Genomic DNA, 22636 nt, shown 5'->3' on the forward strand with positions numbered 1-22636 from the left:
TGTTTTGATTATATTTGTTAAAACAATATGCCTTCTCTTTATTGCATTTCTTGTAGACTAGGTACATCATTTCTGTGTGTGTAATATACCCAATTTTTTACTATTTCATTAACTTCATCCACATTTTATATCATCATTAGTATTTTATTCAAATATTACCCATACATACGAGTAATGTTCAAAGATCCCGCACCTCTATAATAAAATCTATTCCATACACCGGTAGTTCCCAGCAAACGTCATTACACTCACTATCTATAATTTATTTGACCCAGATAAGCTCTGTATGATGTTCTGCAGAACTTTTATAGCGCAAAATATAGGAAATGTGGTATAAAGTGAGTATAAGTGAATGTACAGACAGTACAGTGATATTCAATTAAATATTGTTAGAAATGGTTATTATTTAAGGTTGATTAATATTAGTTTAGTTCGCCTGGATTTAAATGTATTTTCCGTGATGGTAGACGAGTATAGATTCGGTATATATTATTATACCTATGTATTCTAAAATCGATTGACGTACTTTTCATTTCTTTAGTAATGAAAATCTGCGAAAAATAATCTGCACAGCATAGATGTATAATATGTGGACTATGTCTATAAATTCAACACCAAAAGGATATTAATTAGACGCCTAAATGATGGAAATTAGCCCTATACTTAAAATTTTAAAATACCATGCTAAATTTCACGTATTTAAGCAGACTTATCATCACTAATGAACCAATAACGATTAAACGTAAACCTCGGGGTGTCACAGCCTATTCAGATTCTGTAGTTCATTTACATGCATCGGCATATCTAGTATGCGAGAGCGGCAGATGGCCGAATTTCAGACCTGAAATTTTAGTCCGCTCTTGCATTGCTTTACTTTCTTTTATTGTTCTTTCTGAAAAATGCCATATTGGCATGTCATTTCGTCCTTCTCTATAGCAATACCTCGAAATAGGATCTATTAATTGTATTTATAGGTCACAAGCTTTCGGAACGCAGCTTCGCCCGTGTGCTCTAAAATTTAACAAATTATATACTAAAATCTTCCTCGAGAACAAGGCTATCTATCAGTGAATGAAAATCGATGCAGTAGTTTTAAAGTTCATCGCGAATCATCGACGCAACGGATGACTTTGTTTTATTATATGTAGCAATAACATAGATAGATTAAACACAACTTCCAAAATATATTATTTACGCTCTTCTCTAGCCATTATTAGATTTATTCGCCGGAAGTCGGCAACTTTTTATGACTTATATTGAAGTCATTTTTGGTGATTTATCCGCCTCTGAAGCTCTTTGTTTCCTAATGCCATTATTTCATGATTTGCTACTTGGAAATTTACATAGCATAGCACATTTAGCGCTGAAATCAGTTTTAAAAGAAAGTACTTACACAGTTCAAACATGCAAGTGCTGCTCTAGAACTTTGTTCAGATTCTGGGATGTAGTTCTGAATCAAATGTGCAAGGGAGCTTTGGAAATCTGTACTAGGTATCTATATTTGAGTAACTATTTAATGTTTTAACGTTTTTCGATATAATTTTTTTTTTTTTTTTTTTTTTATTTTTTTTTATGAGAGAGGAGGCAACAGAGCAGACGCGACGCCTGATGGTAAGCGTTCAGCGTCGCCCATAAGCACCCACAACGCCAGGGACATTGGAAGTGTGTTGCCGGCCTTTTAGGAAAGAATACGCTCTCTTCTTAAAGGTCCCCAGATTGTAACCATTCGGGAATACCGTACTAGGAAGCTGGTTCCATAAGACGGTTGTGCGCGGAAAGAAGCTTCGTTTAAAGCGCACAGTTGTCGACCGCCAGCAGTCAAGGTGGTGAGGGTGGTACTTCTGTTTATGGCGGGCTGTGCGGTAATGGAACTCAGCGGTGGGTAATGTTCCAAACAATTCCTCAGAGCACTCCCCATAGTAAATGCGGTAGAGAACGCATAAGGAAGCGATATCTCTTCGCAATGCCAGAGTATCAAGCCGATCGGTGAGACTCGGTTCGCCAACGAGTCGTACAGCTCTCCTTTGAATGCGGTCAAATGGAAGGAGGTATTGTTGGGGTACCCCGGCCCAGAGATGGGAACAGTATTCCATGTGCGGCCTGACTTGCGCCTTATAAAGATTGAGGCGATGGCGCGACGTGAAATACTGTCCCGCTCTACAGAGCACACCAAGTTTCTGAGAAGCCAACTTGGCTTTGCCTTCCAAATGACAGGAAAACTGCACGTTACTCGAGATTTCGAGACCGAGAATACCAATACTAGCTGTGGCTGATAGAGGAGTGCCCTGAAAAATAGGGGTTACATCGAAGGGAAGCTTTTTAGCGGTAAACGCGCAAACCTGTGTCTTCTTCGGGTTGAATTCGACTAAGTTTAGTCGACCCCAATTAGAAACTTCGTCTAAAGAAGTCTCAATTTCAGACACGAGGTTGTTCCGGTACTCAATGACGCGATCCTGAGAGACATTGCTACGGCCGGAGTAAACTGCATCACCAGTGCTGTCATCTGCATAACAATGAATGCTGCTGTTGAGCAGCATATCATTAATATGCAGAAGGAACAGAGTGGGAGACAGAACGCAACCTTGTGGGACACCAGCATTCACAGGCTTAGGGTCGGAGCAAGAACCGTCGATAACGACACTCATGCTACGCTCTGTGAGAAAACTGGCTACCCACTGGCAAAGTCTCTCGGGAAGCCCATAGCATGGAAGTTTTGCTAAGAGCGCTTTGTGCCAAACCCGATCAAAGGCTTTCGCTATGTCCAAACTGACCGCCAAGCCTTCACCTTTGCTCTCAATCGCTGCAGCCCATCTGTGAGTTAAATATACAAGAAGATCACCAGCTGATCGACCGCGACGGAAACCGTACTGTCGGTCACTAATCAGCCGGTGATCCTCCAGATATTTCAGTAGTTGGCGATTAATAAGGGATTCCATTATCTTGGAGAGCAAGGAGGTGATTGCTATAGGTCGATAATTGGACGGATCAGAGCGATCGCCTTTTTTCGGGATTGGGTGCACTAACGCTGTCTTCCATGAGTTCGGGACAACGCCTGTGGAGTAGGAGTACCGGAAGAGTCGCGTGAGGACCGGTGCTAGCTCAGGTGCACACATCTTCAGCACAATTGGAGGAATACTGTCGGGGCCACTCGACTTGTGGACATCTAGGGCAAAAAGTGCTTTCCGCACAGCGCTCTGGGTAAACCGGATGTCCGGCATAGAGCCCTCATACTGCGGGATGGTAGGTGGCGAGTTTCCCATGTCATCCAAAGTCGAGTTTGCGGCGAAAAGGGAGCCAAGAAGATCGGCCTTCTCCTTTGCCGTGTGGGCCAACAAGTCATTCTCCATGCGCAGAGATGGTAGTGCAGGCTTGCAGAAGTTTCCTTGCACAGCTTTGGCGAGTGCCCAAAAGGCGCGCGTTCCCGAAGGAAGTCGGGCAAGTTTCTCGCCAAGCTTAGCAATATGCTCTGACTTTGCTTTTGCAATTGCTCTTTTGAAGGACCTAGAGGCCGAGTTTAGTTCTCTCTTAAGTGTATGGGCGTTTGGATCACTAGACACGAGCGCATTAGCCCAGGCCTGGTAACAGTCTTGTTTTCGGCGTGATGCCGTTTTACAAGAGAGACCAAACCAGGGTTGGGACTTGCCACCAATGGGTACAACAGAGTTCGGAATAAAAAGTTCCATGCCCTGAAGTATCACATCGGCAACAGAGTCTGCGCAGGTGCTAGGATCGTCTGCCGAGAAGCAAACACGGCCCCAGGGATAGGACGAAAAGAATGTACGCATCTCATCCCAATCTGCTGACTTGTAGTGCCAAACGCGTCGACGGCCAACACGCTCCGGCCGTGAAGAGCGCAAGATTGGCACTACACTCCGCACTAGGCAGTGGTCCGATGAGCCTAAAGGGGCATCAACATGGACCTGATAGCCATCCGGGTGAGATGTCAACAGTAGGTCCAACAGGGAAGGCGTATGATCCTCAACATCAGGGATTCGCGTTGGCGATTGTACCATTTGAGTAAGACCATAAGCAAGAGCAAAGTCGAAAACAGATTTACCCGCGTGGTCAGTTGTTCGGGACTTAAGCCATTCTGAGTGATGGGCGTTGAAATCCCCAAGGACTACAATTTCAGCGCAGGGTATCTGATTGAGCATAGTATCTGCCGCCGATTGTATATGCTCGATGAGTCGGTCGGTTTCCTCATTACCGCTATGGGATCTGTATAGGCACGCATAGACGCGAGGGTGGTCGTCGCAGTCTACACGCAACCAAATGATAGAAAGATCCCTACCTTCAAGATAGCTGAGGCGTCGAAAGCAGATATCATTCCGGATAAAGGCGCATACACCAGCGCGGGGTAAAAAGTTGTGCTCCAGATTGTAGCCTGGGTAACTGAGATAAGCTGTATTAGAGGGGGATGATATCTGCGTTTCGGTTAAAAAGAGCAAGGCCGGCTTCGCCGTCTCAAGGTGGTAGTGGACGGCATTGATGTTTGAGTGTAAGCCCCTGATGTTGCAAAAGTTGACGCAGAGCGTAGAAGGGCGTGCACAGGACTTGTTGCTCTTATTGCCTCGTGCCTGAGTATTGAGCGGGATTTTGCCCTCCCCAGAATACACAGGGCAGCCTGAACAAAAGTGCTCAGGGAGGGATTCTCCAGCACCTTGCGTGTTGGTACCCTCCTGGGGTAATAAATCTTTTAATTCCGCTGCCATGATTTTAAAGGGAAAAGGGGGGGGGGGGGAAGTGGGCCTCCGGAATGTCTCACTCACCTATGCGAAACGCTCAACGCTTTACGCCGGTTTTTGTGAGATAGTGGTATCGCGCCGGACGGACTACAGCCCATTTGTGCTGCATATAATAAATAAATAAAAAATTATATGCAGCTGTAGTCCTACCACTCTAGAAAATAACGCCAGAGCCTCGTCCGTTGATCGGCAGGGTGCACCGCGAGCAGGTGAGGTTGGCTTTGGCCGTTAGGTGGTATACAGCCATTGCACCCCAAATTATTTTTTCAAAATTCAAAGTGATAAGGCGTCGTGGTAAATGGAGTAATTTAGATTGTATGACGTATTTTTATAAATACTTGTATACAGCCTGAAATTCATAATATTTAAACTATAAATAAAATTAAATTAATAGTGACGTAAGCTTCTGTAAAGAACTAAAGGCAGATGCTGTTGACCTCTGAAGTTAGTTTTATTTATATTTATAGTAAACTAGCTTTCCGCCCGCGGCTTCGTCCGCGTTTTCAAAGAAAAACCTGTTCCCGTAGGATTTTCGGGATAAAACCTATCCTATGTCCTTTCTCGGGTATCAAAATATCTCTATACCAAATTTCATGCAAATTGGTTCAGTAGTTAAGGCGTGATTGAGTAACAGACAGACAGAGTTACTTTCGCATTTATAATATTAGTATGGATTGTAATTTTTTTCTTCTATGTATTTCTTATTTTAATTCCAGGTCCAGGTTCCAGGTCTTAGTTTTCAGGTTTATGCATTAGGTTTTATTATCATTTTATCCTATTATTAATTTTTCAATATTCTTATAGAGATATGAAAACGATGACGTCTTGAGACCCTGGTTGAATTAAGGATATTAAATGGTACAAAACTTGCTTGGCAGTTTGCCTGTGGGAGACAATGTGTGAGATGATGATTATATTTTGTAAATTTGTCACACTTAGAACTATATACATTATACACCATGATTTTTATCTCGTGTCCTGCCTGTAAAAAAGTACATAAATTAGAGAAACATGAAGCTTGTAATAAAGAAATTATAATTTCATTAAAAGTAAATACTCAGTTATTCATAGACTGAGATATTATGAAAACTAATTGTATCTAATGACATGATGAGCTCGAGAAACTAATAATGCTGGAGAAAATTAATCGCTTTTATTATGACGAGCCTATTTATTTTCCTTTATACACCTAACATATAAGATTTATATCTTACTAGCTTTGAGCCCGCGGCCTTGCCCGCTTTGTTGAAAACCTGATGAATTACATACTAAAACCTTCCTCTTGAATCACTCTCCCTATAAAAAAAACTGCATCAAAATCCGTGGCTTAGTTTTAAAGATTTAAACATACACAGGGACATAGGGACAGAGAAAGCGACTTTCATTTATTCTATGTAGTGATAATTTTATGGTGTAAAAATATTATAATAATGATATATTAAACCAGTATAATTAATGACTGACCGGTTGGCTTGGTTGGTAGTGGCCCTGCCTTCCAAGCCAGAGGTCGTGGGTTCGATTCCCACCCGGGGCAAATATTTGTGTGATGAACATAGATGTTTGCTCTGTGTCTGGGCGTTAATTATCTATATAAGTATTTATTTAAAAAAATATATATATGTATGTTTATCAGCCATCTGGTTTCCATAACACAAGCGAAAGCTTAGTATGGGATCAGATCGTGCCGTGTGTGAAAATTGTCCTGAATATTTTAATGTATTAGTTTCATTTATAAGTTTACTTGTGTCATATTTTCCAAATATGTGGTATTATGTAGGTATTTTCTACACTACAAATTCACAATCCTTGATGACAAAGATAGTAACGGTGCCAAAGGACTCGATAGTCGTGACTATAAAATGATATTTGAATATTCGATACAAAATAAAATCGATCACGCATTTTCGTCAAATATTAAACGTTGATACACAAAGCGATTCTATTATATTTCGCGTTAGATTGGGCGCAAATTTGTGGTATTGATAAATACATAATAAGTTCGCTTCGCTCGCGTTAAGCTCGAGAGGCAATTTACCATTCGCTTGTTGAAGGGAATTGCGATTTCGGACCGTGAATTCATAGTTGCCTCCAATTGTATACCGTGATTATATTGATCGGTCTTAGCGGACGTATGGAGAATATTTTTCAGGGTTTATTCGTCTAATACTAGATGATTTAATGTCTGTTATTTGTTGCAGCATAATTGTATAATGATTGATATATGATTGGTATTTTGTAAAATTAAATTGTAAAACTGACATAATATTTAAAAAGAACAACTATGGAGTTTCTTGCCGGTTCTTCTCCGTAGATACAGTTAGTAGATACAGTTTTCCGAATCGGTGGTAAATGTTAAAAATATGTAATGACGTTTCAAAAGTGCTTCTAGAAGAAGTCTAATTGAATAAATAAATGTATACCATGTTTTTTTATAATAACATAATATATAATAACATCTATGTATATTGTATACCATGTTTTTTTTGGCAAATAAATTAATTTGAATTTGAATTTGAATGTTTGAGTTTGAGTTTGAGTTATTAGATATGAAAGTAGAATCCAGAGATTGGTAAATAGTTAGTCTAGTAAGTAGTTTCATTAATACTTTTGATACATGTATCGCAATAAGGGATCAAAGCAATGTTTTAAAAGAGCGATATCGGAATAGTTCTTCTTAAATTGTTAACATAAAATATTATATTTGATTGTCTTGTTAAAATAACGGAGGACAGTGAACCATAAAACGAATACTCCTAAAAACTTTACTACTTTTGAAAAACTGATTTTATACCATTTTTATTATGCGCCCGTGAATAGCGGCTTTATCAAATAAAGGTAGACACTACCAACCAGACTATCGTTCGGTTCACCTTCACTCACCACATAAAACAGTCTTCTGTATTAAATTATTTATACCCTGATAAATAATCCCAGATTATGACCTATAACCCGCCTTCTATGAAATAAAATATCGTATTTTATATTGAATCAATTCATCTGAATACGATGTTTTATGCATGGCGTAAACCGCGTATAACAAATTTTATTCAATTAGACTTTGAATAAAATAGTATCTGCGTATAAAGTTTTATTCGGTTAGTTTTTAAGTCTATATTGAATATTGATAATCACATATTTTAATTTGAGTAACAAGCTTATGTGCTTAGTGTGTACTTCTAATGTATTGAAAGAATTATTATATAAAAAATGTTATATTATTATTTGTATTAATCTCAAAATACTAAGGTAAATTGTTTGGTTTGTGACAAAAGAACGATTTATCACTCACAAGATTTATCATAATATCAACTTTATTTATCTTTCACATATAAGAAAATAAAATATATATTACAATGTTTATAGTATTTATAGTATTGTAGATGACATTATATGAAATAGATTATGGAATAATATTATGGAAGGTCTAAATAATAATAATATCATGTTGTCGCTATATTTATAAAAAAGTTGTTCTTATAAAAGCATCGTACTCATTTCTTCTATATATAATTCGAGTAAGTAGGTATCTCGAGTATTTTAATTTGTTTGCGATCACAATGTAATAATACTTACATTTAAACATTAAAAATACTAAATTAATTCCCAATCTTGCATAAAATTCTATAATAGAAAGTATCTTACCGATACTTTAAACTACAGATATATCTACAGCCTTTTCTATCCATACGACTTTTCAGGAAATACGCAATAAATTCTGAAATAATAAACAAATCTATGTAAATCACTTCTATCCATTTCAAAAATGTTTTACACAATCAATGTTTTCAAAGAATAGATTGTTAGAAAAATAATATATTGGACGCATTTTTCACCTCGTATGGCCACACTAAACCATTGCGAATCGTCAATCTAGATTGTATTTCCCGCGACTGTTTTTAAATAACACTATGTAAAGTATCTGTTGGTTTGAGGCACGATTAAATAAAATTGAAAACGAAACAATTGAAATATACTCTTTGTTTTGAAGATTGGAAGCTATTTGTTCCTAAATACGTGTGTTTAGTTAGACAATATTTGAATTTCTACCGGGATGCAAGACTAGATTACTTCCTACACAAGTATCGCATGTTTGGATAAAATCTAATCTAGTTTATGGTTTAGATCTACATAATATGAATTACATATATGATCTACATATATGATTATAACGGAATGACTTGTATTTATTAAAATAAATTTAAATGACATGAACAATATATAATTAACCTAATTCTCTTGATCATGACTAACTTGAGAAAAAAAATCTACTGAATTAATTAATCCTGGATTTCATATACATGAATTGACATGATTTTAAAAGAGCAACAGTTTCTTGCCGTTTCTTCTCAATAGAAATTGCTTTCCGAATCGGTGTGTTTCCAAAATGTTATGACGATTCAAAAGTGCTTTTATAAGAAGTCTTATTGAATACCTAAATAAATGTTTCAGTTTGAAATGAAAGAAAACTAATGCTTATTAACTGTTGCATTATCTGAAGATTAAACAGATTCTGTAGGGGTAGCTGAAATAAAGAAGTACATTACAAACCGTTCATCATCTGCCAACACATACCTAGGTACTATCATTCCCTCATGAATCAAGTAATTATACTGTAACAATATAACAGTGTCTACACATTTCAAATAGCTAGACCGATGAAGGACTAATTAGTGTGACCGTAATTGCTGACAAGTAATTAGAGCGTCCACAACTCAAATACTAGTTATGTTTAATTACAATAAAATTGTGTATTTAGTGTCAGTTTGACTGGTGCTGTTAAATTATTAATTGTATTTGGAGATGTTTGATGAAAATTGGATACGAAACTCTACTATTAATTAACTGTTATCTTAATTAAGTGCCATCTTCTGACGTTGTGATATGCAATTGTAGGTTAGGAGGAAAAAACTCTGTATGTGATATCTAGATTAAAACTATTTGTATATCAAATATAAGTCAAATACATAAATCAGTTTTTGCATAAACGATATCATAACATTCAACCATACAAACTTCTTACTCTCTATAATAAACTTGCCTTCCTTGATCATCATCATCATCATCAGCTTATTAATATTTGTTTCCTCTGCCGGGGCATAGACTTCCTATAAGGATTGCCTCCTTGCGCAAGGAAGATAAACTTTTCTTAATCTATTGTTTTGCGCATTGCAAACTTTTAGAAATTAAAGATTTCAACTTCAGATGTATTCATCCCCGTCCATAGACTCCCCGTGACCACGTTCGCTGCAAAGTGTGCGTTAACGTTAATAATATAATTATTAAATCGCGTTTTAAATCTGTTAAAGTCTATAATTTTTAAATGTATAATACTCGCGTAAAATCAAAAACTAGAAAATACGATGCAAAACTTTGTTAAAGTAAATGTTGTTGTTATAAAATTTAAATAAAATTTTAGTTTTACAAATCCTGTCCGCTGTGCAAGTTATGGATGCGTGTGCTCTTGCACATTTTAAATTGAATATCGAATAAACAATACGATTTGATCTATTGTTTTAGAGATTGACGCAATGAAAACTTATAAAAACTCTGCTGTCGATTCAGAATACATAAAAAAGTTTTAGGAATTAAATATTGTTTCAGTGGGCAATAAAACTGTCCTTTGTAGTTGGTAATAGTATAAAATGAATAACTTACCTACTTAATTGTTTCAGGAATTTATCTAAATACCTTTATGCCTAAATAAACACAAATTTGAATTGTAACTTATCTTTATGCAGTAATTGTTATTTATGCCTTACTATTATTTATCAAAATTTTAACTTAAAGAATAGTAAATGAGATTAAATAATGAAGTGCGCTTTTCTGTATTTTTTGAAATCTTATCTAGAGATCGATATAAAATTACCCATTCAACACGCTTCTTTAATACTCCACAAATCTCACATTATACAACTATCACGTTTTTTTCTTAATTAGATACGTCAATTAGGCTTATTTCGGCAATTAATCGTCACTTCACAATCGAGATCCTAGTTCCATTGAATAAGGGACATCTATTACTCTGGATCGACTAAGAGTCGACGATAATGATCCGTATAAAAGAGAGCATCAATCTTATCAGATCTTCTTGTCTCCAAATGGATTTTATTTTTCAATTGAATTAGTAATGTAAGTACTGATTAATAACTAGTTTTAAATTTTAAAGTTTTAGCTTTATTTTATATTTTCAAATAAACCTTTAAATGTAGGCATGACAAGAGGCATGAGTTTAAATTCTGGCGATTCTATAACACGAGGAAATTTAACACTTTTGTCTTTGCCCTGACTTGTAAATATTTAAATGTTTTACTGCTATCAAAATAAATATTTATCGCAAAGGTAAATCAATAGATTGAGAGTTGAATATAATATCTAGATATTAATAACTTTACTTCTTTAACACACTTTAAAATTTGTAACAATTTTTTATTCTAATTTACATACATACACGAAAAAAGTCTTTCGTTTACGTAAAAAGATTTCATTTGCGTCCCTTTTACGTTTCATATTCGTGATAAAAATATTGGAGATAGGCAAATATGCCTATCTCCATCCATCCTAGGTTTCATAGATTAAAATATCAATCAATTATCCAATCTATTTCTGTTTCTTGTTTGAACACGATATCCACGTACATAAATACAGCTTTACATTGCATATCAATTCGCTTTGAGTTCATACTGAACAGTTTTAAATGGTTTTCATGTCATTATTAGTTATCACGAACAAGATATTTTCTAGGAACAACAGTACATAGAAATTTTGTAAAATTCGTAGCTACGACTTAAGCTGTGCCTAAACTGGTGTAATATAAACATCTATAATAACAGACCATGCTATATTATATCAATTTTACGTCTCGTACATTGAATCCGTGTAGCGTATTATATACCTATGCATGTATATCAGATGACTACAATTATACCTACCATGTATTTCGAAATTCTTAAACTAAATTTTGTATTGAAATATCATGTACTTATTAAGCTCTGTTTTAATAACATAAAAATGTTACGTACCTATCTAATAACTGATATTTGCGAACAAACTCACACGAAAACTAGCAGCATATTTCTTTTTGTCAAGTAAAGCGACTGCACAGGGAACTGGGACGATTGTTCAAACTGAATTCTTACATCGCACACTTTTTATTCCCTGAAGGATGCTCATAACTCACTTTAACATAGTTTTACTGATGCAGAATACTACTTTTGCACTCGCTAGTTATTTTTCACCACATTGTTCGTAATGTAGAATGGTGCCAAAAAAGTTCCAGGTTCTGTTCGAGAAACGGATGTGTTTACTTTTGTCAGTTCGTGAGTTTTGATGGTAGGTAGGGTATTTATTGTAGCCAAGATTGAATAATTTTAATGAGTGAATATTATAGACATTTAAGAAGAATTATTTTCTATTTATATGCGCACGTCTAAAGTTCACGCAAACGAAGTTACGCAGAATATGTACATAAATACTGAGAAATAGTGTGAAGTGAAGTCCCATGTCCCCTAGTGGGATAAGGGGCAGATGCATTATACATCTGTTTCACTGATCGATTTTCTGTAGGGACAAGATCGAGGTGCGATTTTTTTTTCTTCGTCTCCACCGGGAATCGAACCCAGGACCCCTCGGCTCTACGCTCATGCGTCAACCACTGTACCAAGGAGGCTGCAGTCCTGAGAAATAGTAATGGAAGACTATTTTCTAATATATTTTAACTGTTTATAACATTAATATTTCGAAACGGTATTTTATAAGTTTACAAGACCTTAAATTTAATTTTATAAATAAATGAATTTTATGGGTGAACTTTTCTTTTGAAAAATATGATATTCGTATAATAATAATGACTTATTTTGGCGGCCACAGAACGTTGATAATGATCTACTGGCCCATATAGGAAATTACTTCCGCTCTAATTACTTATTTGCATTTCAGAGGAGTGATTAAGGTATCAATTAAATTATATATTCGTAAATTCTGATTAATAACCCATCATGATTTATAATTAAACAGTTCCTTAAAATTATAGATCAGAGAATCACAAGAATAGAAACGTCTAGATTACTTTAACAAAGAATCAATAGCCACAGAATAAAAAAACATCATTCCAATTTCAATCATCAATGCTTGCCTTAAAACCATAGATTTTAAGAAAAAAAAAGACGGGTTGCACTCCGGGAGTGCCGGCAGAAGTGAAAACTTGATTATTAACGTTGAGCATGTTTGATATTGATCCGTCTTACGCTTTTTCGATCAGGTCACGTGTCCTGACGCGAGTTTAAGATTTTATACCCAACGCCGCTAAAGAAGTTTTCACTTCAAAAATCACTCAAATAGGTTTAGAGACATTTCAAAGAAAATAGCCACATCAAACCAACAATCCAACTTCAAATCAAACACGTATACCCTCGAGATATGCGATACCAGATAATATATTCCGTGGTAGTAAATAAATGAAGCACATTCACATTTGCTCGACCGCATTGATAGATACAGCTCGTTATCGCAACACATGGTTTCGACAATGCAAGCCGCAACTAGATCTGTGAGCCTATACAGAAATTATAGTTGGAATCTGATACAGTCTTCTCGATGGAGATCGGATGATGATGAATTGTTCTCGTGTGACGTCTGTAGATTCTGTCTAGTATGACTACAGGCGATTTGAAAATGAGTCCATCGTCTTTTTCTGTACGAATGAATAAATATTGTTTGAAAACGGGCTCTAAGATAACTGATAAGATAGCTCTAAGAATACTGATGTGAACTATAATGTGATGAATATATATGGCAGGATTTCGTATGAGTTTTTAATGAGCTTACGCTATGAAAGTAACTTTTATGAAATTTTAAAAATAGATGTCCATTGCTGTACGTAGTTTCTAGAATAGTAATAATAGTTATAAACATTTCAAAACCTGTTGCGTGGTGATACGAAATATTAACGGATTATAAGACAAAGATATTATACTTATCCGTCTATATAGTTACAAAAAATGAAACAACCAGTTGTTACATTTGCTAGGTGATAAGAATTCACACTTACATACTTCATCGATTTCATTACTACAGATTTGTTTAATATGCAACAGTAATAAAAACAATTTGTCGTACCTACTAAATTCTAGTAATCCATACTAATATTATAAATGCGAAAGTAACTCTGTCTGTCTGTCTGTTACTCAATCACGTCTAAACTACTGAACCAATTTGCATGAAATTTGGTATGGAGATATTTTGATACCCGAGAAAGGACATAGGCTACCTTTTATTGCGAAATATGTACCACGGGCGAAGCCGGGACGGACCATTAGTATGCATATAAATGTGGATATACATACTGACATTCTTTCTAAAATCCGCTCAGGTCAAACTATCACAGGTTTGCATGTTCCTCGTATCGTATGAATAGAGGGTTAGAAACATTTTTACAAAACTCCAGCGACAAAAATAATAAAAACACTCGTTGCCAGGGGCCGCACGGTACTTTATAAAACGGAAAATCGGATGAATAATTTTATTCTTCTATGCTTATACTGCCTTTGAAGGTAAAGTACTTTTAAATTGGATCTTAAAATGCTATCAACGTTCCTTAAGGTAGATTCGTCAGCAAGTAACCAAGTAACCGAGGTAACTGTTACCATCGAATGCCAATTTTACACAATTCTCTAAATAATTGTATAAAATTAGCATTTTAAAAAGAAATTCTCATTTCTGAAAGGTTCTGTTGACGGAGGCCAAGGTCTGCTCCGCTGAGCGAGCAAACTTTAGATTTTAATAAAAATAGCCGAGTTTCAATCTGGTATGATTATGGAAATTCTATTTAAAATTTCACGTACTTTTTATTTAATATTAAAATAATATCATTTATACAAACTAACAGTAAGTTTTAAAACGCTAAAGCATTTTAAATGTCGCTTAATATAAACAAAGGTATTTTAATAATTTAATGGAAGAGCGAATGAAAAGTTTTCCGTCCATTTAATTCAATGAGCCGCGGTAAAAGCGTAAAGAAAAAATAATAAATCTGTATAAAGGAATGATTAATATCCAACGAGTAGTGGCTCTTATCGAAGGAATAAGAAAGCTAGTTCAGTGCATTCGTCGATATGGAGTTGAATGGATGCTTGCCACATTTATTCTGGACTTTTTATCGAGTTTCCCCATTGTTTGGGAATGCAGAATAATGTGGAGGTATAAAACTAACATTGGAGTGGAATAGGGTATTGGTAGAGAACAAAGTTTTCAAAGTAAATAATAGTATTGAATAAACTTTTCAAAATAAAATTAAATGAAGTTCAAGATTGACGAAAAAGCATCGATTGTTGAAACATATGCAAATGTTAACAAATATGTACAATACAATGCATCTTTTGTTAATGTTGAATTAATTAAAAAATAAATTATTTATCCTAGGATTAAATTTGTGTTTGTGTTAAAGTAAAAAGGAAAAAGAAAAGGGCTATTCGAAAGGTCGTAATTAATCAAGTACGTTAGATTAAAAGACTTTAGAATATTAAACTACGGACCTTAGCAGTCGTTCAATCATGTCGCCTTGTTCCAAACAGCAATGTATTCGACAATTTTATTTATAACACGAAAGGGCACGATTTATTCAAGTAACTGGGGGAAAATAAAGAAGCGATTTTGGCTGAAACAACGAAGTTTTTGGGTCGTTTTTTATCGGCTTATTTGTGTTAAACGCGTCACGCCGAAATGTTATTTACAGCTCTTGTGTATTGCCTGATTTCCTTGCGCAACACAGCAACTCCTAATTCTTTTCACATATCGCGCTAATGGTGTTTTTTCTTTTGAGTTACCTTACTTTTTGTTTCGGGCATGTAAGTAAATTTATCGTTGTTTCTATATTTATTGCTATCAATTAGGGATGATGGATAAATAATGCCAAATTTCGATAAGATTATAAATAATTAGGTTAACTTGAACTTCCTTCAATGACTTATACTAAGGATAGATACTCTTACTACTGATAAATAAAGAGAACAACATTTTACAATATTAAGAAAGACTAATTAATAAATTGGCTAACTTGGACACTTAACATTCAGTCAACAAAAAACACCACCAACCACTAAGCCTCCTCAACAACGAACAAATAAGTGTATTTACCACGTAATCGATTCCGCCAGCGACATTAGCATAATTAACAATGCGAAGACAAACTTGTATAAGACAATCCATCAATTCTCGGTGGAATTTCTAAAACCAATTACTGGAAGAAAGAGGGGAGCGCTTTGTTACAGTTGAACGTAATAAGACGGTGTTAAGTGCTGACAAGTTACAAGTTTGTTTCTGAATTATTTTGGTTTGTTGAAGTACTAGGAATTAGTCTAGTTTAAAATATGCTTCGCGATAAATAATGTACGTTGGAAATTTTATATTTATTGATACTTTTTCCAATGAACAATAATACGAATAAGATGGCATAACCGTCTTCATTACTGTTAACGTTTCTTCTTTGTGAAAATATAAAATTTTTTAACACTAGAATAGTTTTAAAAAACAATATTATATGAACAAATTAGTTATATCCATCGTCGTCGTCGTCGTCGTTTCAGCCATGGGACGTCCACTGCTGGACAAAGGCCTCCCTCAGGGTTTTCCACCACGACCGGTCACCGGCGGCTTGCATCCAGCGGCTCCCTGCCACTCCCACGCTTCGTCGCCCAGTACGTGGTCTCCATTCGAGAACCTTTCGGCCATCGGTTCTGCTATATCCATCACTGAAAGGTTATTAGCCTGGAATCGTTTTAAACAACTCATAAAGTTATACCTAACATTTAATTAAAATTTTCGATCGCTATGATAATGATTGTAATATATTTTCTACCTGAACTACCATATTATAAGAATAGCTTTACAAACATTAAATAAATGCACAAATACAGCGAGTCTGAAATATTCCAAGATATTAATATTCAGGCTTTCGTGATATTTCGAATGGAATATACGTTAACAGTAATCATCCAGATTTAGATCCAGTTTTCATCTTACCCACGCTAAAAATAGGAATGTATCTTGAAGAATTTGTTTGTGAACTACAAATACTATTTCACCTACGCAAAGTATCTTTTTAATCTGAATTCCTCCGTTTCTATATGATACATATTGAATACCAGCGTATGATATACATCTTTTAGATCAGGAAGATTGCCTGTCTATAAATACCATACCGTGCACTACACATTTAATAAGAAACCAATAGCAATATCGATGTTGTACTCAAAGCAACCTTTGTATGATGTTTATTATATTGGAAATAAGGTCGTTATGTTTTAAGTGCTATTGTTTCTCGTATTCGCTACTTCAAGGCGGATCCTTTATAACTATAAGTGGTATTTCAAAGGAAGAGCTTAAAAGGAACGTTTCAGTGATTCGTTTATTTTAAACACAGTTTAATTTCAAAATAAACGTTCTAGAAACATCTTTGATACGGAATTGCAATCTGTTAAGACAAGAGTTATTGTTTCGTGGCTTGATCATTAATTTATGTTCATTTCATCTATAGATACTGCGGTAGTTTCTGTGAATCTAACTACGTTTTTATTTATTTTTGACACGACTTTTACGATATATGAGTATAATTTACTTTCGTCTAAAACATTTACTTGGTTCACGATATTTGCAATATAACATTTTGGGGTGCTCATTTTTTTACAATAAGAATATACTGAGCAGTTTAAATTTTTCAAGCTTTTGAATAATTTAATTTTAATCACCCAACTCACGACTAAGTACCTACTTCTTAAACAAAGAAAGAGGTAATTTTAGTGTGTCCAATGTACATGTTTATTTTCATAAAACAATTCTGATTCAATCAACATAAGTTTCATACAATAACTCATGTTCACAACATCCCCTACTAAGAACTGAAAAAGAGTAATGGCAGAGTAAATGGAGTTAGTTCTTCGTAATTGTATTTATGGATTTTCGCCTTTTCCCCGATGATAATAAAACACAAAATTCCCCGCTAAGACCGTGTAGAACATGGAAAAATTGCCTTAAATAAACCTAGTAACTGAGACAGTGTTGTTGAATGAGTATTTCGCTTGCAGAATTTACGTGCAATTTTGAATAGTCAAAGCTTGTTAAATTTATGGTCGCTGTAAAATTTTTAGTCACCCCTGTTCTCTTCGACTGGCAATGTATTGGTTATGGCTTTCTTTTAAATTTTAAAATTGTTTTCGCTTGGGTTAGACATTTCGAAGTATTCGCATTTCTGGGTTATTATTTATGGTTAGTGGTGTTCTTTTTGTACGGTATTTTAATTAGTATACCAAATACCTGGAATTACAGGATGTGTGAGCCTTAAGAAGTAAGAACTTATCTCTTTAAATATTGAAGAGACCAAATTTCATGTTACGTACTTTCGTATTACTTTTCTTGGAGAATTATTTACTGAAAGATCGGCTTTGGATATCCTACTACAAATAGATGCTGTAGTCTTAATAATTACATAAATATAGATATTTGGAATGTATTTTGAACAAGATCTCGCCTGCTGGTTAGTGATGATCTGGCCATAGTCAATTTTATTGAAATTCTCTTTGACTTATTTCCATAAACTTGGTTTGCGAAATATCTGTCTTCAATCTGTAAAAGGCAAATTCTGGTATGTTTTAATTGCAGTGCATACTCAGAGATTTCTGGTATTAGTCTGGCTTTGCGTTTGTTAGCATCCTAAAATCATTCTCATTGTTATTTTCTCGGAATAATCTGTAAGCTGTACGGATTTCGAGCAATAAATATAAATCATACATCTCTCTAACTATTCATGTTTACTTCGTGTCCATTATAGTTTATTTTGAACATTCGGTCTTGGAAAAAGTGTATCTTCTCATCATGGCTGTGTCTTCGACGTCATTGCTAGTTGCACTCATTAATAATATTATTAGATTATCGTATTATTGAAAAACTTTGTTTACTGTATTAATTTATTTATTGAACTTAACTAATAATTAATATCAGTAAATCATCATTCCCAGTCAGCGTTGTCATTTGATAACATTTCACCAGCTTTTAAATCCATCACAAAATTTTCTATCACAAATTACAGTTAATCTCAAGTCCTTTGTGTCTCTTTCGAACACTAAACTACAGATAAATCACCTTCAATTCGCATGTAACAGTGTCAACCAACAATTCGACAAGCAGCCTATATTTAACGGAGGCCCAAAATAGACAGCTTTAGCTGCGTTTTACTCCGCAGGCTAGCTAGATAACGATTTGGCACATCGAGTCTAATAGTCCGGGATAAATCCTCTTGGAATGGTTGGAACTGCTAATGTGTACGATATATGAGATCGATTGCTTATACCGTGCCAAACGATTGTGATACGTGTGAGATAAGTGTTTGATCAATGGATGGACGATATTCCGTTGATAGAATATTTGCGGGCGATTATGGTTTGTGGAGGTGGGTACGTTAAAACGTTGTGATGTAATTACTTTGTTTCTGTAAGTAGCTGACGCCCTCGATTTCTTGGGGCAAGCTTAATTATGTCTCAAAATTAAAGTCGACTGTGTAATAATATACACTATCTGCTAGTGAAAGTGCCGTAAAAGATCACAAACTGTTGTGTATTTACTTTTAAAAAGATAATCCAATTTCATCAATAACAGTAGATATTATCAAATATTTAATCTTAAATTACTTATTAATAATTATAATCTTACCTTTTAGCATACAAAAAGCAAAATACTATTTTATTCAATTTTATAAACAGTATTACAGAAATTGTTGCTACGACTGCAGTGTTTTTAGCTTATTCAGAAAATATAAAATCTCTTCTAAAACGACGAGTCGTTAATGGTTTTCCAATAACTGAATGTATATTTTTAACCAAATTTTAGTATTTATGTCGGAATAAAAAATGCTTAACACGCAAAAAGATACAGAGAAAAGCCATTACGAAGATTTAACTTTATATGCACCAGAACTAGAGTGCAGTAGCGACAAGTTATAACTCATTGTAATGGCCTGGTAACGTCATTTGATTTATCTTATGAGAGCTTGACTTAATATAAGCGAAGATATATTAGAAATTATAATGAATGTGAGAGTATTATGAACGAGAAAGGCTGAATTGAATTAGCCGTTATATTTGAAAAAAAAACAGACATAGAGCTGTAGTTAAGCAGATAAATTATGTGGCGAAGACAAAAGAGGCCTTTAAACACTACTTATAAAGTTATAATAGACATTTACCTCAAGACTAGTTGTCAAAATATATCAATAACTTAATTATTTATTAGTAAGCTGTCCAAAATATTTGTTAAATCAGCAATAAATACTATTTTATGTTATTTATTTACCAGAAATGAATAAAAATTTATTCTTGCCATAAAAGTCGCATAACAATCTTAAGGAATACGAGACATGATGGAGTTGGATATAAATGCAAATCGCGGTCTAGCATAATCGAATATCCGCTCATATCCGGACATATGAATGAAGTCATGGCATAGGAAACGACCAAACCTACATAGCCTTTGCCCAGGCCACTCGTAAAACGAAGCATTACGGACATTTTCGTCGTTTAAACAGTTTATCTTCTATAAAAACCCGGTTGTTATGACAATAATAAATTCGTTGCTTCTCCCTCTTTTTGTGACGACACATAAAAATGTAATGTTGTGAATAATAACCATTCAGATTCAATGTAGTAAAAGGATCATTTTCTTGATGAATGCCCCTTTGCATGTTATGATCATTTTCATAGTGTATTAAAATTTTAATCATAGACGACAAAATATAAATCTGAAAATGATAGCAATCAGTGAAAACGACCAGCTTTTCCTATCGTCTTTACATTCATTTCAAGCAGCGTACATGACATCCATATAATAACGTATCTTTAACTACGATAATGTATTTTATATAAATTAATAATTAATCAACTAGGTAATAATTTGCAGCAAATTCAACCACATGCATTCAGTTAAAAACCTACATAATATCATAATATATTGTATCTCTATCTTGTATACGTGTACGTGCATGCACGTCTTGCTCTAACATGAATGCTTATGTTAATGGCTTTTTGTCTGAAAATGCTACGCATTAATAATATTCTGTTTAGTATGAAACTACATTCGAGACTTGTCTTATTACTCCACTTAGGTAAACATTCCATTGATGCAGATTCCGTTGAAATAATTTACTGTATCGTACAATAACACTTGAGTAAGATTTCCTGTATTTGTTTCATTGTATTGGCTTGTAAAATCAACGTATTATTTCTTAGTAGTCGTTACAATATGTAGAGGTACATATATGTATGTGAATAAACGTATTCATTGTGAATTAATTGCGATATCGTTGATTCTCATACAAGGTGCTTCTAATTTTTCATACTATTTGTTATTTGCTAGTTTTACTTGATCATGATGTCGATATTTTGTGTATGTACTATTTTGTCGTAAAAATGTTTCTATGGTCAATAAAAGTATCGTAGAAATTTATGTTCTCGATACACATCTAGAACGATAACAAATATTGAGGTAATACAAGAATTACTTTAACATTTCCAACTCCAGAAGGTTGAAGATTATAAAATGGAATGTTCTAGTCACACTCCGACTCTCAACGGTGCACTCAAACAGTTCAACTGTTCTTCACTCTATAGTCTTTACTCTATACTCTATAGGTTACACTTTATAGTCTATCCATGCTATATAGTCTATACTCTGTGGTCTATACTCTATAGTCCGGTGGGACAGAAACTCGATATGACTGGAGATCAGAGCGACTGACACTTCTTGCACTCGGGATTATAGCAATTGTCAATATTGTTGCCAGAGTTTAAACCAAAATATAGCTAACGTTTATTGAATTATGGCATACACCCACTAGTATGTAGGTATACAATATTATGTGCATTAAACCGAAAACGCTTTAAGAATACCTTATGTATTTTGGATTTGATAACTGATAAGGTTAACTGATTTTGGAATCGACCACTATACTAGTGAAATAATCACAAAATGAATGTGAAATAAAGTAGATTATTTTTCCGACCCAAATATCGACCAATAGAATTGCACCATTCGACGTCACGTGGTACAACCTACATGGTATTACACTGATAATTTTTTGAAAATTTTCTCTGGTAGTTGACGTCAAACTGACAGGTTGAATTCAATTGTGAAATTATTGGCCGATAATCCCCCGAATACCACACGAGCTTCAAAATTATCTGGCATTTCCCTCAAGGTTCCCTGCAAACAAATAAAGTCGTCAAGTTTTTCAGGAAAAATCACTCGCGTTTCGCGCTCGTGATTTTTTAAACTGAAAAACTTGACTCCTTCATTTGTTTGCAACGAACCTATCGGAAAATACCCGATAATTTTGAAGCTCTTGTGGTATTATAAGTGACAATTCAGTGTAAGATAGATGGAACCATAGGCAAAAGAAATAGGTCTCTAGATAATATAACAATATTTAAACAGATACACCTAAATATAATTAATTGCTTAAAGTATACATATACAACCATGTATCACGACTTGCGGTGGGTTATAAAAGATGAATTATTAAAATATCTCATAATTGAAAATGCTCACATTCCAAGTGCTAAAAGTTCGTGATTTGATTCCAATGCGATGTTGTCAGCCACAGTTGTCAGCACTTTGCGCGCACGTGACGGGTTTACGGTTACAGGGAACTGAGAACGTATGATATTTCTTCAAATCTCACAGGTTTAAGTGTGATGTATGTATCTTGAATTTATATAATTTTATGTTGCACTAGCTGTGCTCCGCGGATTTACCCGCAGTGCTCCGCTCCTGTTGGTCTTAGCGAGATGATATATAGCATAGCCTTCCTCGATGAATGGGCTATCTAACACCAAAATATTTTTTCAAATCAG

At 34.7% G+C, this 22636-nt stretch overlaps 1 protein-coding gene across 2 annotated transcripts in view; it reads left to right on the plus strand.

Moving 5' to 3' along the window:
* Window positions 1–22636, plus strand: part of LOC149899046 (uncharacterized) — a 225730-nt gene that overhangs the window by 186977 nt on the left and 16117 nt on the right. The gene's annotated exons all lie outside the window — the stretch shown is intronic.

The sequence above is a fragment of the Colias eurytheme genome, chromosome 21 (assembly GCF_061535395.1).
Source record: "Colias eurytheme isolate Ceu_HAF_F1 chromosome 21, ilColEury1 Martin Lab GWU primary, whole genome shotgun sequence".
Classification (NCBI taxonomy): Eukaryota; Metazoa; Arthropoda; class Insecta; order Lepidoptera; family Pieridae; genus Colias; species Colias eurytheme.